This window comes from Tamandua tetradactyla, chromosome 2, assembly GCF_023851605.1.
Source record: "Tamandua tetradactyla isolate mTamTet1 chromosome 2, mTamTet1.pri, whole genome shotgun sequence".
NCBI classification, from domain to species: Eukaryota; Metazoa; Chordata; class Mammalia; order Pilosa; family Myrmecophagidae; genus Tamandua; species Tamandua tetradactyla.
In genome coordinates, this window is record NC_135328.1 from 129,260,024 (window position 1) to 129,278,085 (window position 18,062).

At 41.2% G+C, this 18,062-nt stretch overlaps 2 long non-coding RNA genes across 14 annotated transcripts in view; both read left to right on the forward strand.

The window, feature by feature from the left end:
• Positions 1-11: 11 nt before the first annotated feature.
• LOC143673848 (uncharacterized) lies at positions 12-7,529 on the forward strand. Of its 3 annotated transcripts, XR_013170706.1 has the most exons (7): positions 12-114; positions 542-595; positions 742-847; positions 3,220-3,525; positions 4,296-4,354; positions 4,989-5,040; positions 7,231-7,528. It is a non-coding gene; the product is annotated as an uncharacterized LOC143673848 (long non-coding RNA). The 3 variants fall into 3 exon arrangements; XR_013170707.1 differs by lacking the exon at positions 4,989-5,040 and having other exon boundaries at positions 542-656; positions 7,231-7,529; XR_013170705.1 differs by lacking the exon at positions 4,989-5,040 and having other exon boundaries at positions 7,231-7,527.
• Positions 7,530-7,604: 75 nt separating this feature from the next.
• Positions 7,605-18,062, forward strand: part of LOC143673851 (uncharacterized) — a 135,348-nt gene continuing 124,890 nt past the window's right edge. For 2 of the 11 annotated variants that reach the window (XR_013170728.1, XR_013170734.1), the window contains exons 1-2: positions 7,779-7,912; positions 11,816-11,939. This is a non-coding gene — a long non-coding RNA (uncharacterized LOC143673851). Of the gene's footprint in view, positions 7,913-8,511; positions 8,891-11,815; positions 11,940-18,062 lie in introns of those variants that run through there. The other 9 variants (XR_013170731.1, XR_013170732.1, XR_013170733.1 and 6 more) reach the window with 9 other exon arrangements.

Consider the following 18,062-nt stretch of genomic DNA (forward strand, 5'->3'; position numbering starts at 1 on the left):
ACGCAGGGTGAGGCAGTGAGTTCATCCAAGTGAGCTTTGTGTGAAGGGACTGGGCAGCCTTTCTGAATCTAAGACCTGTGTCACCAGAAGATGTCAACTGGAATGTAAAAGAAGGTAAAATTGTCTGATTAAGTAACCCAGCTTTAATAGCTTTTGTTCTTTTTTATGTATACCTTTGGGGGCAGTGAAGAGAATTATTATCTGTATCATTTTGAAATTCTTGGCAAAAGAATCATCTGAATTAATTGAACCCATTAGCATATAATTCTTTGCTCTGGCTCATGCAATTTTACTGCTTTAAAAGCCAATAGGGGCGGGCCACGGTGGCTCAGCAGGTAAGAATGCTTGCCTGCCATGCCTGAGGACCCGGGTTCGATTCCTGGTGCCTGCCCACGTAAAAGCCTATAGGTAGCATTAGAAGGGAATAAAAAACTTGGGGTGAGGGAAGTTGTATAAAACATATAATTTCTTTTCTATTTTTTAGTTTTTAAATGTATATAATTTCTAATCATCTGTGTCTGTCCTTTTTTTTTCTTTGAAGGAAGGAAATGTCACCCTTATAGTGATTGGACAGTCATCCTGCCATTATATTTAGGTGAATATTAACAGTAAATCTGTTCCAGAGATAAAAATTTTATTTGAGACACTAAGCGCAGGTAAAATTTGCACAAATTGCATTAGATGTTGTTACTTTTCTCTTATTTGTTCCTGTAAAAACTCCCAGCTATTTTCTTTCTTTAGCCTGTCTGCAAACTGCCTGGATATTCTCAAGAAATCTATGTTGATCCTGAGAGAGGGATTTATAAAAGAGTGGGAATGAAAAGAGGTGAAGAAATTGCCTCCTCAGGTAAGACATGACGTGTGTTATGTAGAAAAGCTGATGGTGTGTTTTCATGTTTGCATGTTATGCTCATAGGGGAGCAAATTCATAAATCAGACTTCTTTTTGTGATTCCGATAAGTGGTGTAGGCCGATACACCAAACTGTTAGAAGATTGCATTTCCTGGGTGTAATGACACAGAAGGCCATCGTGAAGTTTAGTACCCCATTGTGGTCAGTATTTGTAAGTTCTGCATATCATTTAGCGCTTTAGATGTAAACTGAGAGTTTTCACTTTAATTAAATGGGGTCAGGGGTTTAGGATGTATGGGTTTTTTTCTTTTTATTTCTTTTTCTGGACTGATGCAAAAGTTCTAAAAATGATCGTGGTGATGAATACACAACTATATATAAATATATCCATATATATTGCACATATATATAAAATAACAACTGTGCCAGGGATGTGAGAGGAAGAAGGTCTGGGAAGGCTTTGCAGAGGAGGTAAAGTCTAAGCTGTCCCCAAAAGGATTTAGCTGGGGGAAGATAAGGGTGGGGAAGTGTGACAGAAAGTAGCATGTGCTACAGCACAGAGGCATGAAAAGCCGGGACTCGAGGCAGGTGGTGTCTCTGGGTGGAGTCTGGGAGCCAGTTGGGAGGTTGGTGTGAACCGACGGAGAGGTTGTGACCGACTGATGTCAGGTCTGGTGTGACAGCCCAAGAGGTTTGGGTTTATTCTGAAGTCTGTGAACGAGTCAGACAGTGTTTGACGTGGAAAAGTGATAGAGTCACAGACCCTCTGTGGAGGAGGAATTGGAGCAGGCCAAACCCAAGCCAGTGAGTTGGGTTGTGGTCATAGACTAGAAAGAAATCCCAGGGCCTGCAGTGGAGATGGAGGGAGGAGGTGGGTCTGGGGCCTATTCATGAGATGAAGTTGGCATGGTCCCTTGGCGGATGTTGTTAAAGAAGGCAGTCTCAACTGATGATGAGCTGGTGTAAACACAGGGTTTTCATTCTCTCTCTTTCTCTCTCTCTTCTTTTCTCTTCTCTCTCTCTCTCTCTGTTTCTCTCTCTATCTATCTATAACAGGACAGATTGCCAGCCTTACTTTTTGGTATACTATTTTCATGTACTATTATGGAGATTCAATATTTGTAAGTTCTGCATATCATATAGCGCTTTAGATATAAACTGCGAGTTTTCACTTTAATTAAATCTCACTATTTATTGCCAAAATAAAATTATAGACTTGAAAGAAAACAGATGAATTCTAAGCAAAATACGTGCTTATAATTATTAGAAAGGGTATACTAAAATCTTTTAAACTCTGTTGACTTCTATTAAAGTACTGTATTTCCAAACCAAAAATATTAGGTTTTCATAGAATAGGTTTTAGCAATACCTCAATGAAAAGTATAAAGGCATAAATCTCAGGATTAGTATCAGAACAGTCCTACTTGAAAATTAAGACAATGAAAAGATAATACATAATTATAATTTAAGATCCTGAGTTTTATAACACTTTAAAAATGTTCGGTGAAGTTGAAGATTTCAAAATAGGGAAGAATCATCAAGAGCTTTTTTTTTTTACATCAATAGAATAATGTTATATATTTTTTTAACTTTTTATTTGGCAGTAAATAATTTTGCAATAAATAAATTATTTATTTGGCAATAAATAATTTTAAACTTACAGGACAGCAGCAAAATTAATACAAACCTCATATTCAGAGAACAGCAACAAACCCCCTCCACCAGATACCCAGATCTTCCAGTTTTAACATTTTGCCTCCTTTGCCCTGTCTGTCTGTCTGTGCATCTATCTATCTATTTTCTGAACATCTGAGAGCAGGTTGCCCACATTTTACTCCTTGGCACATAATACTTCCTTGTACATTTCTTATAAACTAGCATATTCATTTATATAATTGCCTTAAGTATACTTTATCAAGCTCCAGACATTATGTGAAATTAATTTTGAGGAGACATTGTGTTTAACCCAAAACATCCAAAATATGATTTCAGCATGTTACACTAGTCACACATTTCAAGTACTTTGGTCACATGTGGCCACTGGCCACAGACATGGGTAGTAGAGTCCTGAAGTCCAAAAGTCAGGTTTAAGGCCCTGTATTAGTTGTCAACTGGGGACAGAGAGGGCCAGTTTTGCTCCCCAGGGTCTGTTTGGAATGTCTGGAGAAAGATTTGCTTGTCACAACTGAGAAGGGAAGTGCTGTTGGCCTCTATTGGGAAGAGACCAGAGATACAGCTAAATATTCCACAATGCCCAAATCTGCCCCCTCATACCACACAATTACCCAGCACAAAATAGCAGTACTGCTGATTTTGAGCAACTCTACTCTAGATGAAGGTTTCGACTAACCTGATTTTTCTCCCCAGGCCTAGGTCCCAGCCTCCCTGGTATGAAGCAGTGTTCATGGGGCAGGAAGGACAGAGCCGCAGAAACAGGAGACCTACCTGAAAGAACAGCCTCGCTGGCCAGAGAGTACTCAGCAGAGCTACAGAGCAGGGCAGAAGAGTCCAGAAAAGAGCAGGCCTTGAATTGTTCCACCAGAAGTAGTTTTTGATCCCCTTGCTCTGGGTGAGCCAGATGGTGATGTTACCACATCCACAAGCAATCCCAGTCCTTGTGACAGTGGAAATCGTGGATCAACTTGCAGAAGGTGGTGACCTGGGTTGAAAGGGGTGAGTGACTGCCCAGGAACAGCCACATGGCTGGGGGGTTATGAGGACATTATCTCCAGGGAAAACAGAACCACCCACAGCTGAGGAAATGCTGCCTCCACCCCTCCTTCAAGGGCCTCCCATTTTCTTCATTCTTCCCTCCCTCTTTCTAGATTCTGAGTTGTTCTCATACGTATCAATCACCACAGGTTGCATCTTGAGCTTGTCAGTGGCTCCCTCTATCATGAATATATAGAGTCACAAAATAATAGTACAGGTAGGGGATTTTATTTCTGACTCTTGAAAGCTTAATAAACTATCAGGCCTCAAAGGAGTGGCTTTTCCAGGTTCACTTAGCACAATGCTAGGAGTACTGGTGTTCAGTCTGTCTCAATAAGTCAACAGAAGTGTCTTATCAAAAAGTCCTCTTGAAATACAGCAACCAGTTAGACAACAGGATTAAGAAATTTTCTGTCATTAAAAAATCCCATCTTTCTTTTTTCAGAATTTTCTGTTGCTTTTTTAACTTGAGATATAAATACTATTAAGAAGCTATTAATATTAATCCTCTTTTAAGTTTTTGTGAGTTGGTCAGAGGGGCATGGATTGTTCATAGATCAATAGGAAAAAAGTTTAATTAAACCAGTGAAGAAATGGGGGGTTTAGCGCAGGTGATCGTATAGGAGATGCACAAGTTCAGGTCATGAAAGCTGTTGTGATAAGATTTTTAGGCAGGAAGAGAAGGAGCTCACCAGATCTCTCATGACTCAGTTCCTCTTTTTGTACCTCAGCTTATCCATTCCCGTTCTCTACACTCTTCCAAAAGGAGCAGAAATTGGACGTATCTCAGGTGAGATGTTTCTTGATGCATGTTTTATGGTGGATTTTATAGATGTTTATGGGTCCACACATTAAAATGGAAAAGTAGAATTCAAAGTAGATCAGAATCATTAGGTATTGTTCATTAAGGAGGAAAAGCAGAATAGAGGGATAAAGTTGTCTTCTAGGAAAATTCAGGTCCTCTGGTGTTGTAGATTTCCAAAGTGGAGCTTCAAGTTTAATTCTGACCACTCTGAAAGGCACTGGAGAAAATCAGAACAGATAATATTTGTTTAAATATTTGAATTAATGGGAAGAATAAATCAAACCTCGTGGAAACAAAACACACTGAAGTTTTTTGCAAAACCTCCTGATGTTTTTCATGTAGGCGACAGCGCAGATCTTCTCAGTAACAACCCTCAAGTTGGAAAGACCATCCTTGGTCCACCAAGTTGCATTGGGGCCTCTGTTGTCAATCAGTTGACTGTGCAGGTCTAATCTAAACTTTGATTGTATAAAGCCCCAGTTGTCTGTGTATTGGCCGATACTCCACTGTCATAATTACTGTTACTTTATGGTAAGTCTTGAAAAATGGTAGTGTAAAGTCCCCAAGTCCTACTTCTTCAGGATTTTATGGTTATTTTGGGTCTGTTGCATTATCCTAGGAATTTGTCAATTTCCAGAGAAAATGCTGCTGAGGAGATTTTCACTATAGAGGTAAATGAAATGTTGGACATCTTTCATTAGATTTATTGTCAAAATGTCTATTCTTTCCATTGTCTAAATTTTTACATTATGTATTTAAAAATTTGTTTTTTGTTGCATGCATGTGAGATGCGACCTGAGAGAGATCAGCTGAGACCTGAACTTTTGGGTACGAAGAAACCAGAAGTTGATATTGTAGAAAATGTTGGGCTTCCAGGAAAAGAGATGCCAGAGAATAGTGCTCCCTGTGAAGAGGGAACCAGTCAGTGTTTTCAGAGCAAGTTCAGATTGGACATGGAATTACCCAGGTAGGATACTCCTTTTGTGTGATGGGCATGGTCCAAGGCTACTGCCTAGAAAGCCAACAAGAGTACTGTGGGTCCTGTATAAAGACAGCCACTGCCAGTCTGGACTGTGGGGTTCAGAGAAGGGAAACCATGGAAGAAAACTGACTTCAGAGGCAAAAGCATGGAAGCTGGGGTCTGAAGTCAAGAAGCCTTGGGCCAGGAGAGTGGACACACCCAAGCCCATGGAGAGTGTAAAGAAGGATTTTATAAAACTTAACAGTAGCTAACTTTTTTTATGTAAAGAAGGATTGTAAAGAAAAGAGTTATGGGCCCCATCAGGCTAAGGAAAACAACCCGGGACTTCCCAGGGGTGGTTATCTGCTGCCTTTGTTATGCAAGGTTTTCTGTTGCCTTGGTTATGCAAGGTTGTAACTGCCAGAGGAGGTTTATCTAAGAATGCACCTGAGAAGGTTAAGTAAGGGAGTTTTGCACGAGACAGCTGCTTCTTGCATGAAGCAGCTCCCATGACTCATGCGCGAAAAATGTTTGTTATCTGCTTCTTGCAAAATGTTTGTTATCTACTTCTTGCAAAATGTTCATTATCTACTTCCTGCATAAAGTAGAACCTGTAACTCATGTTCAACCCTCAACCCCACCCCCTTATCCTGGCCCTCAAAAAGCTTCCCAAAACCCAGGCTCGGGGCTCTCTGTTCCTGCGTGTTCAGTGAGCCCCACGCATGTGTGGTAAATAAACCCCTTGCGTGGTGCATGAGAGAACGTCTTTTGGAGTCCTCCTTTGCGTGGCAAAACTCTCAAATTCTTACAAGAGGGTGAGTTTGCCCCAAAGACTGAGGGTGGGCCTTCCACCTCGTGGCAGTGGAAACGTCATTCCGCCTCAGGCCTTGCAGAGAGTGAAGCCCATTCCCTGGGGTTTGGGGAGAGCCTGGCTGCCACCACGTGGTGGGCTGAGCATGGGCCCTGGAGATGGCAGAGAGCCTGGGTGCCGCCCCCATGCTGGGAGAGGGTGGTGCCAAGAAAAACATGTTCTCCCCAGTGTCCCACAAGGTTCCCTTTGGAGAGAGGCAGACGTCTGCTGAGGCCTTTGTGACGGGTGTGCCTGCTGCTTTCAGAAGCCCCGAGGACAAATGACTGTCAGACTTTGCAATCCAATGGACTTTGTCCTACGGATTTTCGAACCTGCTTGGGTCCTTTGTCCTCTGTGTTCCCTTCACCCTATGGGAATGCAGGTGTGTATCCTTCCTGTGTTGGCAGCACATGACTTGTCTTGGGTTTTTACAGGTCCAAAGCCAGAGGATAATTTTGCCTTAGAAAGACTATGCCCATAACAAAGTTTAATAGAAATTTGTGTGTTTGTAACTTTGTACTTCATGTCTTTTGATCCCAAAATGGATTAAGAGTCTCTGATATGGTTATGGAATAAATGTATTTTTTGTATGGTAATGACATGTCCTTTTTAGGGTACAGAGGGTGGATTATGCTGTTTTGAAAGAATGTATGTCCCCTAGAAAAGCCATGTTTAAATGTAAATCCCATTTCATAAAAGCACAGTATCCCCAATTGAATACTGTGTGTTTGAAACTGTAATCAGATCCTCTTCCTGGAACATTTGACAATGTCTGGAGGCGTTTTTTGTTGTCACACTGTGAATGGCGTTGCATGCATTACTGCAGTTTCATGTGTCGAGGCCAGGAATGTGCTAAACATTCTATAACGTTTAAGAATTAGGTGCCCCAGAGAAACCCTGCGTGACTGAAAAGACAAGGAGAAAATAAAATGACTTGCAAGTAAAAAATATCTTATAAAGATACAAATGTCCTAACATCTTATAGAGTATAACATTTAAGTAATATTAAAGTATAAAAATATTTAAAGTATAAAATTCTTAATATTTCAGGGCAGAACCCCCCATGTGAAGTCAAATGTGGTCTCAGGAAGCATTCAGAGCCTGTGGCGGGTGGTGACGGGCCGTCTTCTTTATTTTCAAGGAGACGCCTCTCAGCAAGGTGGAGCCCTCATCTTATGTCCAGGTAAGCATCCCAGCACAGGTTCAGCAGGTGCATGGGCTGTGCCTTTTAAATGTCCAGAGGCCACTCATTTCCTCCATGAAATAGCCGCCCTAAGAAAGTGGGGACCTTGACGTTCTAACAGCCAGGGTGTTGTGATTTCATGGGGGCAATTTGTTTTCAAAGATGTCTGTGTACTTTGATGTCTGTTTATTTAAGGTAAAATGCCTGTCATTCCATGCCTGAGTGATTTCAGGTATTTGAGAAAGGGAAATGCAAATGTGATTCTGTGATTGTGATTTATATATAGTTGTATTTGTACTATACTTTTTACAAAGTTTTGTAACACTTTTTAAAAATGTTCAGTGAAGGTGAAGATTTCAAAATAGGGAAGAACCATCAAGAGCTTTTTTTTTTTACATCAATAGTATAATGTTATATATATTTTTTAACTTTTTATTTGGCAATAAATAAATTACTTATTTGGCCATAAATAATAATCTCAAATTTACAGGACAGCAGCAAAATTAATACAGACCCTATACAGAGAACACCAGAAAACCCCCCAACCAAGTACCCAGATTTGCGAGTGTCAGCATTTTGCCTCCTTTACCCTGTCCGTCTGTCTGTCCGTCTATCTATTTTCTGAACATCTGAGAGCAGGTTGTTCACATTTTACTCCTTGGCACATAATACTTCCACGTACATTTCCTATAAACAAGCATATTCATTTATGTAATCACCTTAAGTATGGTTATCGATCTCCAAAAACTTAAATCTATAAAGTTAAGCTATAAATGTTACATTTATGATATAAATATACATAATTATATTTATATTTACATATACATAATGTTATCATGTATACATTTAATTGTCATTATCTCTTCAGCTTTTTTTTTTGTAATATCATATATTCAACTAAACCTTCCCATCCCATCCCAGCCCCTGCCAGTACACAATGCAGTAGGATTCATCGCGTTCAGTGTTGCAGCATCTTCACCCGTATCCACTACTATAACTTTCCCTTCACCCCATATGAAACCCTGCACTCATGTCGCATTAACTCCTTATTGCCCTAACTCCCGCCCCTGGTAACCTGTGCTCTACTTTCTCTCACTATGAGTTTGCATGTTCTCTAATAATTAAGTTTCTTCATTGTTGCCATGATCTTAAATGTAACACAACGAATTTCTAACAATCTCATTTGCATAGCTACCAATTTAAAACTTCAATATCATCATAAACCATGCTCCCAAACCCCTTCACCCACCCAATTCTATGTACCTCGTATCACAAGTTACATAGTTACACATTATGAGTCCCGGACATTGATTTATCGTATCTTATGCATGTGCCTTTTAGATCCTATAGGAAGTAAAAAGTGGAGTTACTAATACAAAATACAATAGTAGTGGTATTTATATTTGCCCATGATATTAATGTACTGGAGATCTTTATTTCTCCATGTGGCTTTGACTTCATGTCTAGGGTCGTTTCCTTTCAACCTACAGGACTCCCTTTGGCATGACTTGTAGGGCGAGTCTGATGGTGAAGAAGTCCCTCAGGTTCTGTTTTTCCAGGAATGTCTTCATTCCTCCCTCATTTTTAAAGACAGTTTTGCCAGATACAGACTCATGGTTGTCTTTGGTTCCTTTTCATAATTTCCATCTCACTAGCGATACTCTCTTTGTGCTCATCTGTCATTTCCCTGATTTCCTGTAGTTCTTTGTCCATGTTTTCTTTTAGCTCTTTGGGCATATTTAGCATGATTTTTTAAAATGTCTTTGTCTGGAATGTCCCAGGTCTGAGCAGCCTCCTTGGTGGTTTCCGGTGCTTTAATCTTCTCCTTCGCCTGGGCCATCACTGCCTGTTTCTTGTGAGGTGTACTATTTTGACTGAACTTGGAAATTTTGATGTTTTAATGCATCATTGCTGGAATTTTGACTCTGAAGCATGCATTCCTTAAATCTATATCCCGCTAATGTTATGACAGGGCTTTCCTTGAATTCCAGAAACTGACAAAAGAAAGAAAGACAGAAAGAAAGGAAAAAGAAAACACCTTCCCCAGTCTTTGCAGAAGGCCAGGGCAGGTGCTCTCCTTCAGTTCTTTTCCATACAGTGAGTCTGGAAATAGCTCCAGGCCAAGTTCTCCCTGGTCCTTTCTGCAGGTGTGTCTTGTACTGGGCATGCAGGTTTGGCCCTAAGAAATCCCATCTACATGGGTGTGAATATCCTCTCTTCCCTAGGAAATAGCTTCCTCATGGTCCTGACAACTGCACTGCTCATCCTGCAGTCAGCAGCCCCTCGCCCCAGGCAGCCACTTGCCTGCTCTCTGTATGGGGATCCATGAACCACCTTCCATATGCAGAACCAGCTCTGGGAGGGCGAGGCCCTCAGGTCATGGCCAGACAGACTGGGCCAGACACACATGTTCCCAGTGTGTGCACCGAGGGCTGCTCTGCTCCCTCTGGAACTGGGGCCAGGGATCTGCACTGGGAAACTGAGTGGCTCCATGGTCAGCTGATGGTGAAATAAGGAAGAGGCCAGCCAGGGTGCTGTGAGATCCCACCACTTTTAAGCCTTTTTTCTCAATTCCGGGCTGGCTTGCACTGATACTGCAATTCTTTTTTTTTTTTTTTTTCATTGTACAGTATAACATATATACAAGCAAAGAAATAAAAAAGCAATAGTTTTTAAAACACTCTTCAACAAGTGGTTACAGAACAGATGCCAGAGTTTGTCATGGGCTACATATGATCCTCTCCTATTTTTCTTTCTAGCTGCTCCAGAATATAGGAGGCAAGAGGACTATATTCCCATATCTAGCTTCTGTGTATCTCTAAGTCCCCTGTATTCTGTATTATAAGCTTCTGATTATACCTTTATGCTGGTCATAAAAGTGGACTCATATAGTATCTATCCTTTTGTGTCTGGCTGACTTCACTCAGCATTGTCTCCTCAGGGCTTGTGCATCTTGGTGGTGCTTCAGGATGTCATTTTGTCTTACTGCTGCATAATATTTCATTGTATGTGTATACCACATTTTGTTGATGCGCTCCTCTGTTGATGGGCATTTGGTTAGTTTCCATCTTTTGGCAGTTGTTAATAATGCTGCTCCGAACATCAGTGCGCAAATGTCTGTTTGTGTTGTTGCATTCAGCTCTTCTGGGTATATGCCAAATAGTGCTACTTCTGGGTCATAGGGCAACTCGATATTTAGTTTCCTAAAGAATTGCAAAACAGTCTTCCATCATGGTTGCACCATTATACATTCCCACCAGCAGGGCAAAAGTGTCCCAGTTTCTCCACATCCTCTCCAACATTTATAGTTTCCTGTTTTTTTAATAGTAGCCATTCTTATAGGTGTGAGGTGGGTATCTCATGGTAGTCTTAGTCTGCATTTCCCTTATAGCCAATGAAAATGACCATCTGTTCATGTGCTTTTGAGCCATCTGCATTTGCTTTTCAGAAAAATGCCTATTCATATCTTTAGCCTATTTTATAATTGGGTTGTTTGTTCTTTTGTTGTTGAGTTGTATGATTTCTTTGTATATTCAAGAATCAAACCTTTGTGCGATATGTGATTTCCAAATATTTTCTCCCATTGAGTTGGCTGCCTCTTCACCTTTTTGACAAAGTCTTTTGAGGTGCAGAAGCATTTGATATTGAGGAGTTCCCATTTATCTATTTTTTATTGTTGTTGTTTGTGCTTTGTGTGTAAAGTTTAGGAAGCTGCCTCCTATTACTAGGTCTTAAAGATGTTTCCCTACATTTTCTTCTAGAAGCTTTATGATGCTAGTTCTTATATTTAGGTGTTTGATTAACTTTGAGTTAATTTTCGTGTAAGGTGTATGATAGGTGTCCTTTTCATTCTCTTGGCTATTGATATCCAGTTCTTCCATGCCCAGTTATTGAAAAGAGTATTTTGTCCCAGTTCAGAGGATTTGGGGACCTTGTCAAAAATCAGTTGACCACAGATTTGGTGGTCTGCTTCTGCAGTCTCAATTCCGTTGGTGAGTGCTTCCATCTTTGTGCCAGTACCACGTTGTTTTGACCACTATGGCTATATAATAGGTTTTAAAGTCAGGGAGTATTAATCCTCCCACTTTGTTCTTCTTTTTTAGGATGCTTTTAGCTATTCAGAGTCTCTTTCCCTTCCAGGTGATTTTGGTTGTTGGCTTTTACAAAATCTTCAAAGTAGTTTGCTGGAATTTTGTTGGTACTGTGATGAATCTGTAGATAAATTTGTTCCAGAAATGGAACAAAATGAAATAAGAATGAGTGAAAGAACTGTTAATGCAGCTGTCTGGCCCTAAGGACATCCTCAAGTCATGAGGTCAGTACCAGCCTTGTGACTGAAGAGGTGGGGTCACTCCCCAGAGCTTAGAGAGGATGTGGCCACCACCTGGTATTTCAAGAGGATGAACCCTGGGCTTTGAATGGGCCTTTAATAAAATGTGATTGTTGTTTTAGGAAGAGTGAACTTGGACACAGTAAGAGTGAAATAGAGAGACAGCCATGTGATGGAGTCAGAGATTGAATCAGACTGCCACAAGCAAAGGAATTTCATTGTCACCCATTAGAAGCCAAGAGAGAGGTATGTAATGCATTCTCTCTTTTAAGAGGAGACTAGGCCCTAATAACACATTTATTTTAGATGTCTAGCCTCCAAAAGTGTAAATATGCTGTTTTAAGCCAGTCCATCTGTGGTACTTTGTGCAGCAGCCCCATCAAACTAAGACAGATACTAAAGGTTTGTTCTTTGAAACAGCAACAATATTGGCAAACTTTTGCTACAGTAGGCATAAAAAAGAGACAATTCAAATTACTAAAAGCAGAAATGAAAATGAGACTATTACCCTCATCTATAACATCTACAAGTTAGATAACCCAGATGAAATGGACAAATTTTTAGGAAGACACAAACAACCTAAACTGACCCTGAAGAAACAGAAATACTGAACAGACCCACACCAAGTGAGGAGATTAAATCAGTAATGTAAAACTTTCGAAAAAAGAAAAGCTCACAGTTGATGACTTCATTGGTGTTTTACCTAACCTTTAAAGAATGAGCATCTGGCCTTCTCAATCACTTCCAAAATGTAGAAGATATGAAGGAACACTTCGTGACTCATTGTGGGAGACCAGGCATTCCAAGATACCAGTACTAGCCCAAAATATTAAGATAAAATGCAGACCAATATTTCTTAGCAATATTGATCCAAAATGCTACATAAGTAGCAAATTCAAACAAAATGCATTTTTAAGATATAATACACTATTATAAGCAGAATTTACTCCAGGAATAAAGGGTAATTCAACTTACAAAAATAAGCTAATATAATGTGCCATGTAAATAGAATGCAGGCAAAAGCCCATGATAATCCTAACTAAGAGAGAAAAAGCATTTGCCAGAACAACACCCATCCATGATAATGTCACTCAACAAACGGGAGCTATAAGAGAAATCTGTCAACAGCAAGAAGGACTTTAGTAAAAAACACACAGCTATCATTTAAAACAAATATTTTTATTTGCAAAACTTCACAAATACAGTCCATGCACGGTATATAAGCAGTGGCTCGTGATATCATCACCTAGTTGTGTTCATCACCATGAGAACTTTTAGAACATTTTCTTAACTCCAGAAAAGAAATAAAAATAATGAAAGAATTTATAATTCCATACCCCTAACCCTTCCCTCTCATTGACCACTAGTTTTTCCATCTCCCCAGTTTATTTTACCCCTATTATTAATTTCTTTTTATCCATTTTTCTTTACTCATCTGTCCATACCCTAGATAAAAGGAGCATCAGAAACAAGGTTTTCACAATCACACAGTGACATCATAAAAGTTATATCTTCATACAATTATGTTTAGGAATCAAGCCTTCTATAACACAGCTCAACTTTTCAGGTACTTCCCTCCAGCCACTCCAGTACACCATAAACTGAAAAGGAATATCTATAGAAAACAGAAGAATAAGTTGCAGGATAACCTCTTAACTCTGCCATGGAAAGTGTATTTTGTTTCCTTTCTCTCTCACTCCTTTTGGTCAAGAAGTCTTTTCCAAACCCCTGATGCTGGGGCCCACCTTTTCCTAGGATTTCTGTTCCACATTGTCAGGGAGATTTACACCCCTGGGAGTCATGTCCCATGTAGTGGGGAGGGCAGTGAGTTCACCTGCTAGTTGGCTTAAGAGAGAGGCCACATCTGAGCAATGATAGAGGTTCTCTGGGTGTGAAACTTAGGCTCAATTTTAAGTGGACTTAGCCTAACCTTTTCAGGAATAAGTTTCTTAGGGGCTGTTCTAGTTTGCTAGCTGCCAGAAAGAGTATGCCAGAAATGGAATGGCTTTTTAACAGAGGAATTTAATAAGTTGCTAGTTAACAGTTTTTAGGCTGTGGAAATATGCCAATTAAAGCAAGTCTATAGAAATATCCAATCTAAGGCATCCATGGAAAGTTACCTTGATTCAAGAAGGATGATGAAGTTCGGGGTTTCTTTCTCAAGTGGAAGGGCACATAGTGAACATGACCTCATCTGCTAGCTTCCTTTCCAGCTCCCTGGGAGGTGTTTTCCTTCTTCATCTCCAGAATTTGCTGGCCAGTGGACTCTGTGCTTTGTGGTTCTGTGACATTCTGTCATCCTGTGCTTTCCCTGAATCTCTCTTTTATAGGATTCCACTGGAGTAATCAACACCCACCTAGAATGGGTGGAGACACATCTCCATCTAATCCAGTTTAACAACCTCTCTTGATGGAGTCACATCTCCAGGGAGATGATCTAATTACGGTTTCAAACATACAGTACTGAATAGGGATTAGAAGAAACGGCTGCCTTTACAAAATGGGATTGGGATTAAAAAATCGCTATTCTAGGGTACATACATCCTTTCAAACCAGCACAGGAGCCAATGTCGAGGGCTCTGTCTGTTGATTTTGTTGTTCCTATTACTTATAAGGGAAAAAAAAAACACAGTGGTCATCTTAAATGGTGAAAAACTGAAAGCTTTCTTACTATCGGGAAGATGGCAAAATAAGATAGGTTGAGTGCACCTCTGCTACAAGGAACAGCTAGAGAAGTGACAGAAAAATGACTGGGACATTGATTCCCGGATGTAAGTGACCTGAGACTGTCTTCTATACCAGTTAGGGTGGCCCTGGTTGCAAAAACTGAAGAATTGAAACACGGAGAACCTGAGAACAACCAGCTAGTGCAGAGTCTAATGTGCCCCTTTCCAAAGAGAGGCCCAGATCCCTCAGGAGTGCAGACACAGGAAGCAGGGACTAGGAAGTAAGCCAAGCCATGTTTCTTGAAGATTCTACACCCACACATGCTGCTCCTGCCCTGCGCTTCCCCCACACCCAGGCGTCTGAACCCCATCACCCGCCCATTCATCGCCCACAAGCATGCCTGCCTCAAAGCCCCCACACATCCTCACCCCACCCAAACCGGCTCACCTGCCCGAGAATGACACACCTCTCCCATGCAAGTGCACAGTATCACCCCACCACTCCTGGAAACTGCGAACCTACTCCCAGCCCCTAGCCCCCATCCCCCTCCCTACCCCCTGTAGGTAGTCACCTGCTCATCAAGTCTGCAGGTGCTCACCTTATACATCTGCTCACCAACATCTGTCCCGAGACCGTAGAGTTATGCAACACCCCCCAGACCCTGCACATACGTACATCAGTGTCTGACCACTCCTGAGCCATGCACGTGCATGCGTGCATCTCTGCCTCACCCTCCCAATTCTGGGCAAGTTTGGTCCTGTGCCTCAAGCCACACCTGGTCTCACCCCAGGTGAGTGTAACCCCACCCCACTGGCCGTGAGCTCTGCACACATGCACATAAGGACTCCATTCCCAGATGTGCACACACTACCACCCTGGCCCCCCAGACATGCATATGCATAGCCACATCCCACTGTGCACCCCGACATCTGTGTACCAACCTCTTGACACCTGCACCGCACAACCCCTGCCCTGTACAAGTGCAGATTTTTGCCCCATCCCCTGGCACAAGCGCCCTGCCCCACACCTGGCAGATGCTCATGTGCATATCTGTTCCCCATAGCCCCTGCTGTGAACATGCATTACTCTGTTCCCCGCCTCCTGCAGCTATGCACCCCTGTTAGGGACCTCCTCACCTGACATCACCAACCCCTGACCAACATCCTGCAACCCCCATGACCTGTGCCCCAACCCTGCACACTTGTGCTTCCGCATCCCAGCCCCCCATAGATCCCTACCCTTGTACAAGGACACACCTTCGCTATGCACTACCTGGGACCCATACCAAACCCTCTGTTACCCACAATCCCCACACTCCATGTGCCCACCCACATGTTGCCCATGCACCAAACCCCGTGTGTCCACAAATCTCCCCCATCTGCCACCCTCCACACCCTACCTCTGTGTACCCCATGTCACACCCTGCTGGTGTGTGCTAAGGCCTGCCTGAGCTGCACTCCACCCCCACAGCCCCCACACTCACCTCCACAGCCCAGTGCCCTGCACTCCAGGCTCACAGGCACCAGCATAGCATCCCCAACCCATACCTATGCATGTGCCGCAGCCTGTCACCACAGTAATGTGCTCCACATCCTGCTCCACATCCATCCCGCAAATACAGATCTTTAGAGTACTGAATGAAATCAACTTCCAAAGGAACCCTATCAAGATACTTACATGTCTCAAAGGCCACAGAAGATCTCTAACCATATGAAGATGCAGAAATGTAGAGCCCAGCCTAATGACCAAATTAAAACAGCAGAAGAGACACAGACTTTGGAACAACTAATCAAAGTTGTTCATATAAATCTACTATATAAAGTAAATGGGATGGCTAATGACATAAAGGAGATCAAGAAGACACTAAAAGAGCATAAAGAGGAATTTGAAAGAATGAATAGGAAAATACCTGATATCATAGAGGTAAAAGATGCTGTAAACCAAGTCAAAACTATAGTGGAGATACAAAACAGCAGATTTCTAGAGGCAGAAGAAAGAACAAGCAAACTAGAGGATAGGAGAACTGACTTTGAACATACGAGTATGTGGGAAAAAATGGAAAGATGTAAATTGAAGTTCAGGGAAATGATGGACAAAACAAAGTACCCAAATATGAGAATCATCAGTGTCTCAGAAGGAGAAGAGAAGAGTAAACAGCTAGAAAGATTATTTCAGCATATAATGGGGGAAAACTTCTCAACCCTTATAAAAAACATAAATACGCAAATCAAAGAAGCCCAATGAACTCCAAATAGAATAAATCCAATTAAGCCTACTCCAAGACACATACTAACCAGTCTGTCAAATGAAGATAAGCAGAAAATCCTGAAAGCAGCAAGAGAAAAGCAATCTACTGCATATAAAGGAAAACATGAAAATTGAGTTGGGACTACTCACATCGTGCTGATGGTGGCAAGATGGTAGTGGATGATGCATTTAAGATCCTGCAAGACAAAGACTTCCAATTAATAATTCTCCACCCAGCCAAATTGTTCTTCAGAAGTGAAAAAGTTAGAATCGGCATAGCTCAAATACCCCTAAAGTGTGGGAGAAAGATAAAAAATGATGGTGGAGTTATACAGAGAATGTAGGATTTAAAAAACGAGTATGATTGCTGAATTAATATATTGATATTTCTTTTAGTTTCCAGTATCTTAGAGCAGCTAGCAGTAAAAACCTGAAATTGTGAAATTGTAACCTATACCAAACTCTGAAACCTGTTCTATAACTAATTTTTACAATGTGCTTTGAAATTAATTGCTTTTTTGTATATAGGTTATTTTTCAGAAAAAAGGAAAAAAAAAGTTGATAGCTATATAATGATATTGTGAACCATTTGTTGTACATTTTGGATGATTGCATCATATGTGAATATGTAATATATGTCAATAAAAATAAAATAAAAAGTTATGGCAATGAAAACAAAACTTTCTTACTGAAATCAGAGAATACACATGGATGCCTGCTCCTGCCAATTCTATTGATGATTGTATTGGAAGTTCTGGGACAAGGAATTAGGCTAGAAAAGGAAATACATGGCATCCATATTGGAAAGGAGGAAGTAAAACTTTATTCCCCAATGACATGATCCTTCTCATAGAAAATCCAAAGAATCCACAAGAAAACTGTTAAAAAATGAAGTCAGCAAAGTTGGAGCCTACCAGATAAACATGAAAAAATCAGTTGTGATTCTGTACACCAACAAAGAACAAATTAAATGGAGATAAAAATTCCTTTCACTCTAGTAACTAAGAACATACACCAAAGAAAGACTATCCTAAATAGATAAAATGAGAGTGAAATCCGTTTCAGGGAAAGTAAGTTTTTTTTTTTTTTTCTCCAAGGAAGCTCATATGATACTGAATAGGGCCCAATTTGGCAGAGACTGAAATTCGCATCTATAAAGAGGTCAAATCCACAGGAACTTCAGAAATCCAACAACTTAGAAGACTCAGTCCCTGCCTTCAGCTCCCCCAGCTCTGCTTGTGACCCCCACACAGCTCTGGTCAACGGAGCCCGGAGGAGAACTGATTGTGTACCTGGCCCTCCCTTTCCCCCACCGCCTGTCCCCACCTTCTCCCCTCCTTTCTCCCTCCATTCCCTCCACCTTGTCTGATGCTGCATCTCCAGGACCTCCCAGACTTCTGTATGGCCTGCCATAAGAACAGCATGCTACATCGAAGAGACAAAGCATAGTAAAAC